General features: G+C 35.4%; 1 protein-coding gene and 1 pseudogene across 1 annotated transcript in view; one reads left to right on the forward strand and one right to left on the reverse strand.

The window, feature by feature from the left end:
• MARCHF1 (membrane associated ring-CH-type finger 1) overlaps positions 1-19,273 on the reverse strand; it is a 798,496-nt gene that overhangs the window by 540,719 nt on the left and 238,504 nt on the right. The window lies entirely within an intron of this gene.
• LOC119877055 lies at positions 5,760-7,491 on the forward strand (annotated as a pseudogene).

Raw genomic sequence — 19,273 nt, forward strand, 5'->3', positions numbered from 1 at the left:
GCCTCTGGAGACAGGTCTAGCAAGAAGTTGCTACAGCTGATGTCAAAGATGTTGCTGCCTATATTCTTCTCTAGGATTTTGATGCTTTCCTATCTCACATTTAGGTTTTTCACCCATTTTAAATGTATTTTTGTGTATGGTGTAAGAAAGTGGTCCTGTTTCATTCCTTTGCATGTGGCTGTCCAGTTTTCCCAACACCATTTGTTGAAGAGACTGTCTTATTTTCCATTGGATATTGCTTTCCTTGCTTTGTTAAAGATTAGTTAACCATATACTTCTGGGTCCATTTCGGGGTTTTCTACTCTGTTCTATTGATCTATACATCTGTTTTTGTGCCAGTACCACACTGTCTTGATGACTACAGCTTTGTAATACAGGTTGAAGTCCAGAATTGTGGTATCTCCACCTTTGCTTTTCTTTTTTAAGATTGCTTTGAACATTTGGGGTCTTTTGTGGTTCCATACAAATTTTAGAATTGTTGTAACTGTGAAAAATGCTTGTGATATTGTGGTAGGGATTTCATTAAATGTGTAGACTGCTTTGGGTAGGATAGAGATTTTAACATATTTATTCTTCCAATCCATGAGCATGGGATAGTTTTTTTTTTTTTTTCATTTCTTTGTGTCCTATTCAATTTCTTTCATAAGTATTCAATAGTTTTCAGAGTATAGATCTTTTACCTCTTTGGTTAGGTTTATTCCTAAGTATCTTATGGTTTTTGGTTCAGTTTTAAGTGGAATCAATTCCTTGATTTCTCTTTCTTCTGCTTCATTATTGATGTATATATTGATGTATATAAATGTAACAGATTTCTGTATGTTGATTTTTGTATCCTGCAACTTTGCTGAATTTGTGTATCAGTTCCAGCAATTTTTGGATGGAATCTTCCAGGTTTTCTACATAGAGTATCATGTCATCTGTGAAGAGTGAAAGTCTGATTTCTTCCTTGCTGATATGGATGCCTTTTATTTCTTTTTCTTGTCTGATTGCTGAGGCTAGCACTTCCAGTACTATTTTAAATAACAATGGTGAGAATAGACATTCCTATCTTGTTCCTGATCTTAAGGGGAAAGCTCTCAGCTTTACCCCATTAAGAATGATATTATCTGTGGGTCATTCACATATGACCTTGATGATGCTAAGGTATATTCCCTCTATCCCTACTTTGTTGAAGGTTTTTATCAAGAATGGTGTTACACTTTATCAAATGCTTTTTCTGCATCTACTGATAGGATCACATGGCTTCTATCTTTTCTTTTATTAATGTGGTGTATCACTGAAAATTCATTCTTAAGACCATTATCAATAGCAATTGGTAAGTACATACTTGACATGATAGAATTACCTATCATGCAAAAGTCACTATAATTCCCTTCCTGAATTGCAGGCTCAGAATGACAGTCAAGTTCATGAGACACTAGACTTTAACCAAGACCAACTTCAAGCTAAAAGAGGATATAGATTGATGAAAGTGTCATTATAAGATGAATAATATCTGAGGATCTGATGTACAACACTGTGACTATGGCTGAAAAAAACTGCATTGTTTAATTATAAATTGCTGAGATCAGAATTTAAATGTTCTCACCAAACAAAACAAAGAGCAATAACAAAAACCCAAAGAGGTAAATATGTAATACATGTGTTAATTAACTCCATGAGAGGAATTCACAATGAATATGTATATCAAATCATCATGTTATACATTTTAAATATCCTACAATTTTATTTGTCTCAATAAAGCAGGAAGACAAAAAACATAGCATAGAAATAGAAAACAGAGCACACACATGAAATGTCTTGTACATCCCAGGCACATCTGATATCAAGAATCACTCACTGGATGCACATGTTTCTGAGAGATGGGGCTAGGTAGGTACGGATGGGTTAAAGAAGTAAGAACCATTACAGGTCAGAAAAGCCAGTGGCTTTAACAGCCCTTCAGTTTTTATACTTTAATCTCCATCTCTTATGCTGCTACTTATCATTAAGTTATATTTATAGAAAGAAAATTCCAACTACCTGGTACAGAGTTCACACCTCAGAAAATAATTACCTTAAAAGAAATTCTCATTTATGTTGGATCTGATGTACACCTATGTATTTCCTAAGTATATAAGCTAATGTTATAAAAATTTGGAATATGGTCCCTTCTCAGTCAGTGGAGTCAAATTTAACTTTAATTTTAATTTTAATTCTTTTCTTGACTCCTTCATTTGAAGCAACACTTACATGAGGAAATTATTAAGCTTTCTCACTAAAGCTAAGACATGAGACAGTGGTGCTCATTACCAATGGAGTTAGTAGTAAAAGCAATCAGATAAGAAAAAAAGAATTAGAAATATAAGCAATAAAAAGAAAGAGGTAGATTAATATCTATTTGCAAATGATGAAACTCCAAGTCAAAAACAATGCTAACTCTGACAATGTAAAAACAACAAATTTAGTAAGACAGAAAAAGATAAAATTGACTTTCAAAATTAATAGCTTTCATATATATTTCTAGATATAATACAAGGAAATATCTCAAATTGAAAAAGCAACAAAATCAGATTAGGAATAAATTTATCAGGAAAAGAATTCAATTTCTATGAAGAAAACTTTAAATTACTTATGAAAGATGTGATACAAGCATAAAACAATATTTTTTATCAAGTTAATTATACATTCTTAAGTATTTCCCAAGAATGCTGAGAACTTTTGTTTTCCTTCAGAAGCTGGACGAATGAAAGTGGTGGTTTTTCATTTTAAAACACAAACTCTGCCAAAAAAAAAAAAAAAGGAGAAGATTTTGCCCTTACCAAATACTAAAACATGTCATAAAGGCTTTATAATTGAAACATATTGTACTGGCCCATAAGTACACACAGAAGACGCTGAAGAATTAGACTCATCAATACAATTCTGAAAGAAAAAATAAATTCTTAAATAAAAATGTATTTACAAATGTGTAGTTTTTTAAATAAAATTAGATCTGTATGTAACACCACAGAGCAGAAGTGCCTTAAGTAGGTAAGACATTTAAATCTAAAAAAATAATAAATTGAATACATGCAACAAACAACAACAATAACAGAAAACTATGGCTTAGTCCTTACCACATGAAGGCTAAATAGTCTGATAATGATGTAAATCCAGGAGCAATAAAAGAAAATTCAAATATATTCACTGACATACAAATGTTTTAAAATGTTTAAGATACAAATGTATTCATATACATTTTTTAATGACAGAATGTACCATAAGCAAATTTAATATACAAACTAAGCTCTTAGACAAATAGCCATGAATACTGACCATACTCCTTTAAATTAAAGAGAAACAAATTTAAAACCCTATAGAAACTGCCCAAAGTGGGAGGTACTACAATCCCAGAGTTCAAGATATATTACAAAACTATAGTAATCAAAAAAAAAATAAATAAATAAAAAAAAATAAATAAATAAATAAATAAAAAAAAAAAAAAAAAAAAAAAAACTATAGTAATCAGGGATCCCTGGGTGGCGCAGCGGTTTGGCGCCTGCCTTTGGCCCAGGGCTCGATCCTGGAGACCCGGGATCGAATCCCACATCGGGCTCCTGGTGCATGGAGCCTGCTTCTCCCTCTGCCTGTGTCTATGCCTCTCTCTCTCTCTCTCTCTCTGTGACTATCATAAATAAATAAAAATTAAAAAAAAACTATAGTAATCAAAACTGTATGGTAAGCACAAAATAGATACATAGATTAATAAAACAGAACAGTCCAGACATAAACCCACAGTTTTATGGTCAATTAATCTATGACAAAGGAAGCAAGAATACACAATGGATAAAAGCCTCTTCAGAATGGTGCTAGGAAAATTGGACGACTACATTCACGAAAAAGTGAAACTAGATCACTTTCTTACACCATACACAAAAATAAACTCAAAATGGATTAAAGATCTAAATATGAGACCCGGAAACCAATAAAATTTCTAAAAGAAAGCATAGACAGCAACTTTGACAATTGGTATATTTCCTCTGGCAATAGAAACAAAAGCAAAATTAAACAATTGAGACTACACTAAAATAAAAAGCTTTTTTTGAAAAAATGTTTTATTAAAGAGCTTTTACATGGCAAAGGAAACCACTGATAAAAGGGCAATCTACTGAATGGGAGAAGATATTTGCAAATGATATATTTGATAAGGGATATCCAAAACATATAAAAACCTAAACAACTCAGCACCAATTTAAAAATGGACAGAGGACATGAACAGATATTTTTCCAAAGAAGACTTAGAGATGGCCAATAAACATATAAAAAGATGTTCAAGACCACTCATCAGGGATCCCTGGGTGGCGCAGCGGTTTGGCGCCTGCCTTTGGCCCAGGGCACGATCCTGGAGACCCGGGATCGAATCCCACGTTGGGCTCCCGGTGCATGGAGCCTGCTTCTCCCTCTGCCTGTGTCTCTGCGCCTCTCTCTCTCTCTCTGTGACTATCATAAATAAATAAAAATTTAAAAAAAAAAAAGACCTGGTTCTTGCCCTCTAGAAGCTTTAAAAAAAAAAAAAAAGACCACTCATCATCAGGAAGTGCAAATCAAAAATAAAATGAGATGTCACTTCACAGCTGTCAGAATGGCTACAATCAAAAGCACAAGAAATAACAAGTGTTAGTGAGAATGTAGAAAAAAAGGAACTCCTGCACTATTGGTGGGAATGCAAGCTCAGGCAGCCACTGTAGAAATCCGTATGGAGGTTCCTCAGAAAGTTAAAAATAGAATTGTACTACATTCCAGTAATCACACTACTGGATATTTACCCAAAGAAAATGAACACATTAATTCAAAAAGATATATGCACCCTATGTTTTTTGCAGCATTATTTGTGCTGGCCAAGATAGAGAAGCTATCCAGGTGTCTATCAACAGATGAATGGATAGAGAAGATGGGGTATATATATACATATATAATGGAATATTAGTCATAAAAAGAGGAATGAAATATTAACATGTGCAACAACATGGATGGACCTAGGGAGTATAGTGCTATGTAAAATAAGTGAGAGAAAGACAAATACCATATGATTTCACTTATACATGGAATTTAAGAAACACCACAAACAAAGAAAAAAGGACCAACAAAAAAACCAGACTCTTAAATACCAATAACTGGTGGTTGCCAAAGAGGAAGTTGGTGAAGGCATCGATGAACAATAGATAAAAGAGATTAAGAGTAAACTTATCTTGATGAGCACTGAGAAATGTGTGGAATTGTTGAATCATTATATTGTACACCTGAAACTAATATAACAGTGTGCATTAATTATGCTTAAATTAAAAAAATACATGGCCAAAAAGTACGAACAGAGAATTCACATGAAAAGATATGGAAATACCTCATTTTATTGTGCTTCACTTTATTGTGCTTCACAGATACTTAGTTTTTTACAAACTGAGGAATTGTAGTAACCTTGTATTGAGCTAGTCTATTGGTCTGATTTTGCCAACAGCATTTATTCACTTCATTGTCACATTTTCGTAAGTTTTTCAATATTTAAACTTTTTCATTATTGTTGTATTTGTTTTGGTGACAGTGATCAGTGCTCTCGAATGTTGCTCTTGTAACTGCTCTGGAACCATGGACCATGTGCAGCCATGTAAAACAGAGAACCTATTGGATAAATATTGTGTTCTGACTTCTCCACTGACAGACCATTCCCTAGTCTCTCTCTTCTCAGGCTTCCCTATTTCCTGAGAGATAATACTGAAATTAGGCCAGTTAAGAACCCTAGTATGGCCTGCAAGTGTTCGAGTATAAAAAAAAAAAATGCTGCACACCTCTCATTTAAGGCAAATGCTAGACATGATTAAGCTTAGTGAGGAAAACATGTTGAAAGCCAAGACAGGCCAAAAGCTAGATCTCTTGCACCAAACAAGTAGCTAAGTTACAGATGCAAAGGAAAAGTCCTTGAAGGAAACAAAAAGTTCTACTCCACTGAAGACAAAAATGACAAAAAAGCAAAACAGTCTTATTGCTGATATAGAGAAAGTTTTCGTGGCCTGGATAGGAAAACAAGTCGGCCACAACATTCCCTTAAACCAAAGCCTAATCCACTCAACTCTCTCCAATTCCATGAAGGCTGAAAGGGGTAAGGAGGCTACAAGAAGGGAAGAAGCCACCTCCATAACATAAAAGTGCAAAGTGAAGCAGCAAGTGCTGATGAAGCTGCAGCAAGTTATGCACATTCGCTCAGGTAATTCATGAGGGTGGCTACACTACACAACAGCTTTTCAATGTAGACAAACAACTGTATATTGGAAGATGTCACCTAGGACTTTCATAGCTAGAGAGGAGAGGTCAATGCTTGGTTTCAAAACCTCAAAAGATGGGCCCTCTTCCTAGGTGGTAATGCAGCTGGTTAGTTTAAGCTGCAGCCAATGCTCATTCATCATTCTGGAAATCCTAGAGCTCTTAAGAATTATGGGAATTCTACTCTGCCTCTGCTCTATAAATGGAACCCACAAACCACAAAGCCTAAATGACAGCACATCTGTTTACAACATGGTTTACTGAATATTTTAATCTCAGTGTTGAAACTTACTGATCAAAAAATAAATAAATAAAAATTCCTTTAAAAATATTACTGTAGATTGACAAAGTACCTGGTTACCCAAGACCTCTGATGGGAAGGACAACAAGATTAATGTTGTTTTCATGCCTGTCAACACTGCATCCATTCTTTAGGCCGTGGATCAAGGAATAATTTTAACCTTCAAGTCTTCTTATTTAAGAAATACATTTTGTAAGGCTATAGCTGCCACAGAGTATTTAGATGGATCTGAGCAAAGTAAATTGAAAACCTTCTGGAAATGATTCACCATTCTAGATGCCATTAAAAACATTCGTGATCCATGGGAAAAGGCCAAAATATCTACATGAGTAGAAGTTCAAAATATATTGATTTTGACCCTCATGGAGGGCTATGAGGAGTTCAGTGGAGGAAGTAACTACAAATGCAGCAGAAATAGTAAGAAAACTGGAATTAGAAGTCGAGCCTGAAGATGACACTGAGTTGCTGGAATCTCATGATAAAACCAGAAAGAATGAGGATTTGATTATTATGGCTGAGCAAAGAAAGTGGATTTCTGAGATGGAATCCACTGCTGGTGAAGATGCTGTGAAGTCTGTTGAAATGACAACAAAGGTTTTAGAATATTATAGGAACTTAGTTGATAAAGCAGTAGTGGACTTTATGAGGATGATTCCAGCTCTGAAAGAAGTTCTCCTGTGAGTAAAATGCTATCAAACAGCATCACACACCACAGAGAAATCATTTGTGAAAGGGAGAGTCAGTGGATATGGCCAACTTCATTGTTGTCTGATTTTTTTAAATTGCCATAGTCACCTCAATCTTCACCAATCACCACCCTGATCATACGGCAGCAATCAACACCAAGGCAAGACCTTCCACCAGCAAAGAGATATGACTCCCTGAAAGTTTGGATGATAGTGAGCATTTTTTAATTTAAGTAAAGTACTTTTTAATTAGGATATGTGTGTTGCAGTTTTTAGACATAATGCTATTGGACACTTTATAGTATAATGGAAACAAGTTTTATATGTACCAGGAAACCAAAAACTTCATTTGACTCACGTCATTATTTGTTTGGTGGTGGTGGTCCGGAACCAAACCTGCAATTATCTCCAAGGTATGCCTGTACACAAATGATCTTTAAACACATGAAATTATTCTCATGTACTCATAACTTAAAAATATGCAACTTAAAAATATTCTCAGGTATCATCTCTCACCTATCAGGTTGTGGAAAAAAAAAAAAACCTTGAGAACACATTTAGGCAGAACTGTAAGGAAACAATACACACACACACACAGACACAGACACGCACTGCTGGTGAGAACTCAGAATGGTAAAGTCTCGGCAATACCCTACAAAATTGTTCATGGATTTACCCACTGACCCAACATTCCCACCGTACACTAAAGATATTCTGCGAACATGAAATAACATGCACCATGTCCTGTGATCCACTTCCCTTTGTAGACCTCTCCCTCTACTGGGCTCCAACATCCAGCATGGGATTACTTTCTTCTTGTGGCCACTCTGTTCACCAGGATCAGAGTCCAATACCTTATAGGAGGCCAGCACTCCCCCAGGTGGGCTCTGTTTATGCTTCCTGAACTCCAACACTCTGCTCTATTATCTCACAGCTCAACCCCCATTCTGTATAAATGCCTACCTTTGGTTCCATTTATTAGCTTTTGAACTAGATTGCTTAGAATATGAAGGAAACTGAAATAAGGGTAAGATTAAGAGTGCAGGGCTTGACATTTTAAATACTTCTCCTAACTAAAAGGCTCTAAGGCCAGTAGAAGAAAAGGTTACCACAGAGAAGCTTAAAGTGATATTTTAGCAAAATATTAACCCATCTAGAATGTGCATTTTTTTGTGTTCTACATCAGAATAGTAGTGATTAGGAGGAGGAAAGAGGAGCTCCTGTCACGGTAAGTGTGATTTGTTATTTAAAAAAACAAATTCAGGGGCCCCTGAGGGGTTCTGTTGGTGGAGCATCTGCCTTTTGATCTCAGCTCCGGTCTTGATCTCAGAGTCATGAATTCAATTCTACACTGGGCTCCAAGCTGGGCATGGAGCCAAATAAATAAACAAAGTTTAAAATAAATACATAAAAAATAAATAAGAATACAAATTCATAATTATAAATCTAACTCATTTTAAAACTTGATAAAGCTTGGGACATGGGTGGCTCAGTGATTGACCAACAGCCTTTCAGCTCAGGGCTTGATCCCAGAGTCCCAGGATCCAGTCCCACATCAGACTCCCTCCCAGGAGCCTGCTTCTCCCTCTGCCTATATCTCTGCCTCTCTCTGGGTCTCTTGTGAATAAATCAATAAAATCTTTAAAAAACAAAACAAAAAACAAAAATGAAAACAAAAACAACTTGATTAAGCAGTTTTATAATAGTTTGACAACACATTTAAAAAACATAATTCCAATACCTTTAAAAAACATTTAGTTCAAAAAATATAGTTTTAAAATACATTTAGTTCAAAATATATCAATAAAAATTAATGTATTTTGTAATATAAATTTGTACTTTCCTATTTTGTATGGTTGTAGTTAAGCCAAAATAAATCCATTTGGGACTCTCCTGCTAATTTTGTAGCTGAAATAAATTATCTGAGAATAAATTATCCAAAGTGATGGCAAAGTCTCAAAGAGGTAGTCACTGAAAAGTACACTGATAACAGCATTTCCAGTTAACTTATTTTAACTCTTCTTTGAATTATTGATAATATGATTTTATTATGTACATGATTTTTTCATTATATCATTTTTATTATACATAAATGTTGGCTCCATGTAGATTCTTTCCCATGGTTTCTTCAGTATTAGTAAATATAATCAAACATTAAAGGTTTTTTTTTTAAGAAATTCTTGTTCTAAATAAATTTATAGTTTAACATTTTTCTAAAATCATCACATATACTTTAGAAAGTTACTGCTATTGTTACCAAATTTTGATCAAGCATATTTGTCTTTTTTTTTTTTGATCAAGCGTATTTGTAATGTACAATCCAGAGTTTTGTAAAAGCATCTGTAATAAATTAGAGTAATGTTTTGAATAAGATTCATTAGAAAGCAAAAGTCATACTTTACTTTTATAAACATTATAATTTTAAATTTAAGCACCAATGACAACTGGAAGGAAAAAGAGTAAGATATTTTTAAAATAACATATTTTTAAGCACATCTGAGAATTTTAGTTCCTTCATAGTGGTTTATCACAACAGAATGTTAAAGTATTTCAAATTAATTATATTTTGAAAACAGTATTAAATAGGGATGTATATTCAAAGGTATAAAAGCAATTTTTAAATTCAGATAATGTTATGAAGTGTTTTGGCTTCATAAGAAAGACAAAAAAGGCAGGAAGCAATTTACTATTCTTTTCTCATTCAAGATTTCAAATACCAATGATTTCATTTAGAATTTCACTTCATTTCATTGTTTTAAATAAATGTGTTTAAAGCTACAGTATCACTGTTTTAACTGTGTATAGATAATATTCACAATAATAAAATTTTGAGGTAGAGTGAGTGGTACAATAAACCTTGCATGGTGCTTTGTCATTAATGAAAAATTCTTAGAAGAATCTCTTATCTTCACAATGCCTTATGAAGTTGCACCCATTCTCTAAACTGGAAAATGGAGGCTTAGCAAGATTAAATGACTTCCAAACACTTTGACCTAAGTGCCCCCCCTGGTAAGACATCCCAGGTTAGCTGATTTTGGCTCACTATTCTTTCCAGTATTCCAAAATTCTGTCAGCAAAAATTAACAAGTTAATTGGTGTAGTTATATATTATAAATATGAAATAAATGGACTTGAGGGTTTTTCTTCCCACTAAAATTCAAAATGTATAAGCTTTTATTTCATGTAACTCTCTAGGATGGAAGACTTCCCTCACATTGATAAAAAAAAAATGATCACCTGTCATTTCTCTGTCTACAGACAGGAGAGTAGTGATTCTGTAAAATAACATGACTCCCTTTCTTCTTTGGGTTTTAAACAGGATTCAAACATCATGTGAAAATCAAGTATCTTCTTGTAAGCATAAAGGAATATATATGCTATACCTATAGTCCATATTGGAAATTGGGGGTGGGGGGTGATTCTCAAAAACCAGGCCCCTTCCAAATTACTGCAATGCTGTCCTTGCAGTCCTAAGGTGGTTTCCCTGGGAGAGATGAGCTCACTTGGGAGACAGAGCTAAAATGCCATTGGGGGTTGCCATGGGATACAGTTTTACAAGAGCATTTGCAGAGCAGATGGAGGGAAGCTAAATAAAGTATACTCAGGTACAAAAAGAGAAATTTTCTATTTATTTTGCCATTAAACAATGGAAGAACTTGAACATTTGTCTATGGGAGAAAATTCCTCCTGTCAGAGCAAATTACATTTGGCATTTGGAAACACAATCACATAATCATAAACCTAATTTGCTTTAAATCTTGAGAGAGCAGTTTTTATAATGGCATCGTAATGTTCATCAAGGAAAAAGATAGTTTCCAAGAACTGATGGAGAAAAACAAATTAATATTATATTTTACTAATATAAATTTATACTTTCCTCTTTTGAATGAATATAGGTAAACAGGAAACTATTTGTGGCTGTCCTTCTAGGTTTTGAACCTGGAAATCCTAAAAATTAATTATCAAAGAAGCCTTTAAAATTCTGACGATGGCCTTGTTTACAAACTAGTTTCCTGTAACTGTTAGTCTGAGTAGCTATGGATACATCATTTGCTCCATAAAACAGCACCATTTTAATTAGCATAGCTCTTGAGTGGCCTTCAGTGAATTAACCAGCTTTTCATAAAAATGTAATTCCTACATGAAGTTTGTGTATTGAATACATATGATACATACCATGTAAATTTCTATTTAAAAAAGCAAATGACTTTTTCAGGAATGTGTTGACTAATTAGTCCTCACCAGAAAAATTACAAGAGAATATTTACTTATAAATCCTATTAATACCAATATCATTACTAGCATTAATACTAATTTTTGAATTGCTACTTGAAATGTACTAGCTCCTAAAAGTAAGAAATCCTACACAGAATAGCCAACAGAATAAATTTAAACAAAATAAACAATAGCCGGTAGCTGCCTTTGTGCTAGTAGTGTAAATGATTCAAGAGTGACCAAGTGTTCTGGGCAGAAATAGAAATCCTTCCCTCCCTCCCTCCCTATCTTCCTTCCTTCTTTCTTCCTTTCCTATATTCATCTATTCCCATCTTCTGTCCTTCCTTCCTTCCTTCCCTTAACTTCCTTCCTCTTTCTTCCTTTTGCTGGGATTGGGGGTGTTCAGGGTAACATTACAAGCAAGAATGCATTGTAGATGATTTTCCTCATGCTGCATCATATCAGAAAGTTAAAAATTATCACATTGCCCTACTAGACGTGATAATCAACTATAAATGTACTCACTTGGCTAAGATCATGACTGGCAGTTTTGGCCAAAATGTAAATGTACATTTTCCTTCTGCAATCTTTGCTGGATTCTTTTGCCAACATTTGAATAACCTATTCCTCAACAATCACTGACATAATGGTTTTACCATTAATTGATGACCTTTCCCCGAATCTGTTGTAAATGTTGAATTTCCAATTCTACCATTCTGTATACAGTTATATCTAACACATCTTTGAAAAATATCTATTATTATTGGGGTTCATGAATTGTTTATACCAGATATTATAATCAATTGTAGATATTATCATCTGGGGATACTCATGTCATGAATGTATCCTGTAGGAACACCCTCAAACCTCTGGTTATCATTCCTCTGAACATGGTCCTGTTAGTCCTTAAACTTCCTTAATTTCTAGTAGAATACAATGTCCCAAGCACTACTTGTACTGTAGTTGTCTCAGATCTGAAATCAACTGCCCAGGGAGGAAGAAAAATAAGTAATCGGATGGGTGCACTTGAGAGAAGGAACGGGGAAAATCAACTCAATCCCTTCAGGGTTCACTTTCTAAGTAGGTCTCAGAAGGATGTATGCATTCCAGAGTGTTCTCGTTCACTGCAATCAAGGGTGTGCCCTGTAGTGGAAGACTGCAACTGCCCAACTGAGCCAATGACTAGATGGAAAATTTTACCTAGTTCAAGGTGGGAGGACAGGTCCACTGTATTCATGGATTTAAGCTATGTATTCTGATGTAGCTTTTATTAAGAATGAAACTTACTTTTTATCTCCAGTCATCATATTTCCTATCTTTTAATTGGTGGTGAACTTGGACAAGGAAGATGAATATCCTTTTATTGGATTCAAAATCATTATAGTCTTTTTTTTTATAGTCTTTTTTTTAACTAAAATTTCATCACATTAAAATATAAGCAGAAACACACACACATATGTGCAACAAAGGAATTTTACGTAAAAGAAGGTGATATATAGGGCATCTGGGTGGCTCAGTGGTTGAGCATTTGCCTTTGGCCTAGGACGTGATCCCGGGACCTGGGATCGAGTTCCACATCGGGGTCCCTGCATGGAGCCTGCTTCTCCCTCTGCCTGTGTCTCTGCCTCTCTCTGTGTCTCTCATGAAACATAAATAAAATCTTTAAAATAAATAAATAAAATAAGGTGATATACTTGTGATATACTCTGATGTCCAAAGACTACCGGATTATGGATAACTTTACCAAAAATTAATTATGTAGGCTGTTGGAAAGGGCTAGGAGAAGTATAGTCCAAAAAAGAACTAAAATTCTTGAAATTTGATATGTACTAAAGGAGCATCTGGCGTATCCATGCAGGGAACACTACCCATCTATCCCCTGCTAGTGATCCTCTCATTAATATAAAAGTGCTACTGTACTTTGCAAGAAACACAAAGAGTAGCTTTAGTCTGAAAAGAATGTGATTCCCAGATTCCACTTAGAATAGCCTCACTTTCTAAACAGATACAGCCAAAGATGTTTTCACATATATGGTTTCCTAACTACAATGAAAATTCCTCCAGTGTTTTATAAACCTGGCACAGTTTCTTATAAATAGTAGGCATTCAAATAAAGTTTTATTTTTCAAATTCATTCTTATTCAATAATCAGTAGGAACGTTACCCCTTTTGGGCCATTATTATTTATCTTTCTAAAACCTTTTTAGATATTACAAAGAAATTTCATGAATGGGTCAAGGGAAACAATTTCTCCTTTTACTTCCAGATTGCTTTCCAAACACATTAGTACAATAGGGTACTCACTGATTTTACTTTGCCAGAACAAGTATTCAGTACCAGTGTTTTCACAGTCTCAGAAGGGAATCTTAAAACTCTGATAATTTTCATTATGTTAAAATGCATCTCATTTAAATTTCTGTTGTCTGCTGAAAGCAGTATCTGCTTTAAAAACTCCATTTTTTCTCCCTCACAGACTACATGCTTACTTGAAGAATATTTTATATATCCTCTGGTATCTAAGTGGCTTTCTGGTGGTAAATATGCTGCTCAGTGACATTAACTCAGACCACTAAGTCACTCTTCAATGCATGTCTCCTGCTATTTTCAAATCAAGGGAATTTCCTGACCTGCAATTATTTATATCCTTCCACCCCTGACCCCCCTTCAGACACACACATCACATACTCAACAGACTCTGGAAATACACATATAATGCCTAATAGCGGTTACCTCTAAGGAGGGAACTAGAGGTCTGTGTACAGGGATAAAACAGAAAATTACTTCTATCTCTATTTTTTTAGTTCTGAATTTATGTTAGCATATTGCATGTATTACCAATTAAAAAAAAACAATACTCAAGGCACTAATACTTGTGCTTAATAAGGCACAAGTATTACTTATTATTATGAGGTCTGCCAAAGTATCAGTCTTGAGAAAAACTAATTTTCCAAGCTTAATTGATCAGTTATTTTCCCCACACAACCAAGGTATGAAGTAAGTATTCTGTACCTGGATAGCACCTTGTCAGGGTTAGGCAGGATAATGAGTACTTTTGCTATTACATCTCGATTTTTTTATGTGCCTTCTGAAGGAGTTCCATGCAGAACCTGCTTTGATCATTGTTTTTGAGACCTTCTTATCCAAAGAAAAGGAATGGAGCCTCTTGGTTATTGGTGCAGCTCATGTCATCTCCCTTCCATGCAGAGTCTCCTCAGCTACATTTAAATTAGAAATACTGGAGAGGAGCTACGAGTGGATTATGACTATATTGTTCCATTTGGAAACACAACCCACAGCAATGAGGTTAATTACAAAGAGAATATAGAACACGGTAGGGTTTTTTTTAATTCTGGTATTCTTCTTGGAGTAAGACCACTCAACAATTTAGTGAAGGATCTGCTAATATTTATTACTAAAGCCATCAACAGAGGTAAATTAATTTGATCCATAAATTGCATTTGATACTGACCTAGTTGATCATCATCTGGAACAGAATACTCAAAAATGTGGTCCAAGAAATATCTGCCATCAGAATCTCTAAAATTCTCTGTTAAAAGTACAGATGCTTCAATCTTCTCTTAATCCTAGCAAATCAGAATGCTTAGAGGTCCACTCTAGAAATCTAGATTCTTTTAAACCCAGAGCTAGAATTTTTTTTTACAGTTAAGCCCTAAAGTAATGACACTAGAATCTTTTAAAAGAGGGAGAGAGAGAGAGAGACTGCATCTGTTTGCAAGTACATAGAGGGAAGATACAGTTGATATAAACTTATAAGGTTAGAATACATTTTATATGGTGCCACAATTAAAAGAAATAGAGAAAAAAAATGTTCTCTATTCTTTTTTTTTTTAAAGATTTTATTTATTCATGAGAGACAGAGGCAGAGAGGAGAGAGAAGCAGGCTCCATGCAGGGAGCCTGACGTGGGACTCGATCCCCGGTCTCCAGGATCAGGCCCTGGGCTGAAGGCGGCACTAAACCTCTGAGCCACCCGGGCTTCCCATGTTCTCTATTCTTAAAATATTTGTACTGGTTACTAATATATTTACAAATATCTACGTGAATATACATATAGGACTACAAATGACATACCTATTTAGATAAAGTGTTAGCATAATATAAATGTAAATATATGAAACGTTCACCAAGATTACCTTTATTGCACCAATAGGCACAACCACTTATACGTCCACACATAATAGAGCACATAAATAATTTTATATATAAAGTAATACAGTTCCAGGTAAGTGAAGATTCGGCGGAAAGTTAGGAGATAAATCATGTCCATTTCTTAAGGAGAACCAGATAAAAGCACCATTATGTGGGAAATATTAGCTCTTTTGGAGGAAGATTCATTTTGGCATTTATGTGCCTGAATAAATACTGGTAGCCACTCAGCTAAGGCTATTTTCCAAAAGGTGTGGTGGCAGATAGTGGTTATAATGAGGACACACAGGAAGAAGAAGACATTGAAAGATATTTGGAGCCAGATGAGACATATAAAAAATATATTTATAACACAAAGATAATGATTAAAGATAAGTATGTAACTTTAACCAAATTCTATGATTTCATTATAAGGTCTTAATGACTTATCATAAACAAATATGTCCCTATAGCACTTCTTCAAGTACCATGGTATCAAGATCATGAAAATATAAAATGGCCTTTCTACATTTGCAGTAAAACATGGTTATTATCATTCAGCAATCTCTAGAAAATGAAGTAATTCAAAGCTGAACACTTTTTTTTTGAAAATCATTTTTAAAATGTTGAAGGCTAAAAATATTAACATATTAATTCTACCTATAATAATTAAATACATTAGAAGTGATATATCTGCCTAGAAAAAAGTAATGACTATGAGAAACAAGGTAATACTTATGCATCTTTGTGCCAGAAAACTATTTTATCTTGTTGTAAATTAAAATGTTTTCTATTTTTCCAAGCCTTCACTTTAGCTTCTTTCTTGTTTCCCTTGCTCCTTTGGTTTTTAATTCTTTTTTGTACTAATAAATCCAATTAAAACTGCCTCTAAACATGAAGTTGAAGGAAATAAATGCATCTTTTTTTTTCCTAAAACATTTCTCCATTTTTAAATTAAACTAATAAAAAACACTAAAGGATGACAAATGTTTCTAAGGCTGGTTCACTCTAGCTTTGATAGTCTCTTACTTTGTGTATAGACTCCTTATATGTGTGTTACAGTTTTCCTCAAGTTGTTATCTACTTTTCCTTGCTACCATCAATAGAATACTATTCTCAAGACTATGAGAGTCTATCATGTCTTTGGAAATTTCTAGAGGAGTTTCTGGTCTCCCTTAACAACAGTGTGAATGCCTTAAGAGCCCTACTTTCATTTTAGAAAATTCTCCTTTTGTTCAACTGAATCTCTCAAAGAGTAGTCTAAGAACATTTCTTCTTATTCTCAGTAGAGAAATTGTTACCCTTACATTTTCCATCTAGAGTCCTTAATTTCAGTGATCAAATTTCCATTTCTTATTCCTCTGCAGATGACAGTTTCAGCATACCATGGTAAGGGGTGATGTTCTGTGATGAATAGATATATAATAATGAAATATTTAAGATAATTTGTGCTACTGCTCAATAGAAATAGAAGAAAGAAGAAGAAGAAGAAGAAGAAGAAGAACAAGAAGAAGAAGAAGAAGAAGAAGAAGAAGAAGAAGAAGAAGAAGAAGAAGAAAGAAGAAGAAGAAGAAGAAGAAGAAGAAGAAGAAGAAGAAGAAGAAGAAGAAACAGAAAGCAGTTCAAAATGGCAATGTCAGAAAATCCTGAACTCACTATCTCCCATGGACACTACATAAGGAACAAAGGAATAATTCCCTCTGAAAAGACCTAAAAACTAGCTGAACAGTTCCTGTACAACAAAGGATAAAAGAGTCACCATCTAGTCCTGGAAGAGAGGCAGAGATGTGGTCCTGCCAAAAACCCCAACCCAGGCATGGTGACCTACAATTGGGAAAGATCTAACAAATACAGAGCATTTCAGGGCACCTGGGTAGCTCAGCAGTTGAGTGTTTGTTTACCTTCAGCTCAGGGTGTGTTTCCCAGGTCCCTGGATCGAGTCCCACATCGGGTTCTCTGTGAAGACCTGCTTCTCCTTCTGCCAGTGTCTCTGCCTCTCTCTGTGTGTCTCTCATGAATAAATAAATAAAGCCTTAAAAAAATACAGAGCATCTCCCTGAAAAGCAAAAGTTTTATGCCCCATATAAGTACCCCAACCTTTGAACGTGCACCAGAGAGACAAGCCCCCAAAGTTCTGCCTTTAAAAGCCAATAGACCTTATGTTCAGAGGACCCAAAGGCTGTAGGAAGCACAGATTCTGTTCTTAAAGGGCTAGTAGGCAAACTTACTTACCAGGAGACCTAGTGCAAAACTAGCAGTTTGAAAATGGCCTAAACTATATGGGAAGGAGATCTGCTAATCTTACAGCACCTGCCAGAGAGACAAACACAGGACTTTGGGAGCTCTCTTCAGAGACAGAGGAACAGGCATGTGCTCTCCCTCTATCTTGTTAGCACCAGTGCTAGCGGGAACCATTTTTGTATTCTCCTTCTACCTTGCTAGTACTGGAAGCCCAAGCAGTCATAAAAGTCTCCCACTATCCCACTGAAGTCAGTGGGTGTAACCTGCCCCTGCACTGTCCCATGGTCTCTTACTTTTTTAGAAAAAGATTTTATTTATTTATTTATTTATTTATTTATTTATTTACTTACTTACTTACTTATTCATGAGACACACACAGAGAGAGGCAGAGACACAGGCAGAGGAAGAAGCAGGCTCCCTGTGGGGAGTCCGATGTGGGACTCAATCCCAGGATCCCTACCTGAGCCAAAGGCAGATGCTCAACTGCTGAGCCACCCAGGTACCCCCCACATACACTGTCTCTTAAAACCATCAAATGTGCCCTGGCCTGTACTCTCCCAGTGCCTCGATAAAACCAGTGGATAGACCCCAGCTCTGTGCTCTCATACTTGCTGAAAAGCTGGTGGGAACTCCTAGAACCTGTGCACTCCCATAGCATCTCCAAAACCAGTAGGCATATGCAGTTCCCATATAGAACACTCTGATCTCCTGAGTCTAGTGGCCAAGGGGTTTTATATTTCTAGGCCCAAGGGAAGTGAAATTATTGGAGAAAAAGGTCTTGGCAGGCTATCAGTTGAAGGTGAAAAACAGCAGACTGAAACATGCCCCCAGTTTTTTTGTTAAAAAAAAGCCTAATTAAAAAATATATTTTTAAAAAGCCTAATTACTAGCTTTAGAACCTCAGCCTCTGGGGCAGAATTCAGGTTTACCACACATCGAGAGACTGCAGAGGTGCTCTCAGAGAATGTAGACTGGGAAATGCTAACCTTGCACTCTGCCTTAGCCTCACTAAACTCACCAGTACCTCCCAGAAAGGTGCCCTTACACTGATCTGGAGCCCTGATTTTTATGTCACTCAAGGGACACCTCCAGACCACCTGGTCAACGAGCAAGTAGGGTCTACAACTGTGATCACACAGAACTATAAATGTGTGTATTTTATTTTTTAAAAATGTCTTCAATATGTTATTTATTTATTAGAAAGAGAGAGAGAAACTAAATAAGAGAAAAGGATCAGGGGAGGGGCCGAGGGAGAAGGAGAAGCAAACTCCCCTCTGAACAGGGAGCCTGACATGGGGCTTGATCCCAAGACTCTGGGATCATGACTTAAAGTCAAGGCTTAACTAAGCCAGCAAAGTACCCCTAAATGTGCGTATTTTTAAAACTGTAGCCTGAGTGTCTGGCTCCAA

The sequence above is a fragment of the Canis lupus genome, chromosome 15 (assembly GCF_011100685.1).
Source record: "Canis lupus familiaris isolate Mischka breed German Shepherd chromosome 15, alternate assembly UU_Cfam_GSD_1.0, whole genome shotgun sequence".
NCBI classification, from domain to species: domain Eukaryota; kingdom Metazoa; phylum Chordata; class Mammalia; order Carnivora; family Canidae; genus Canis; species Canis lupus.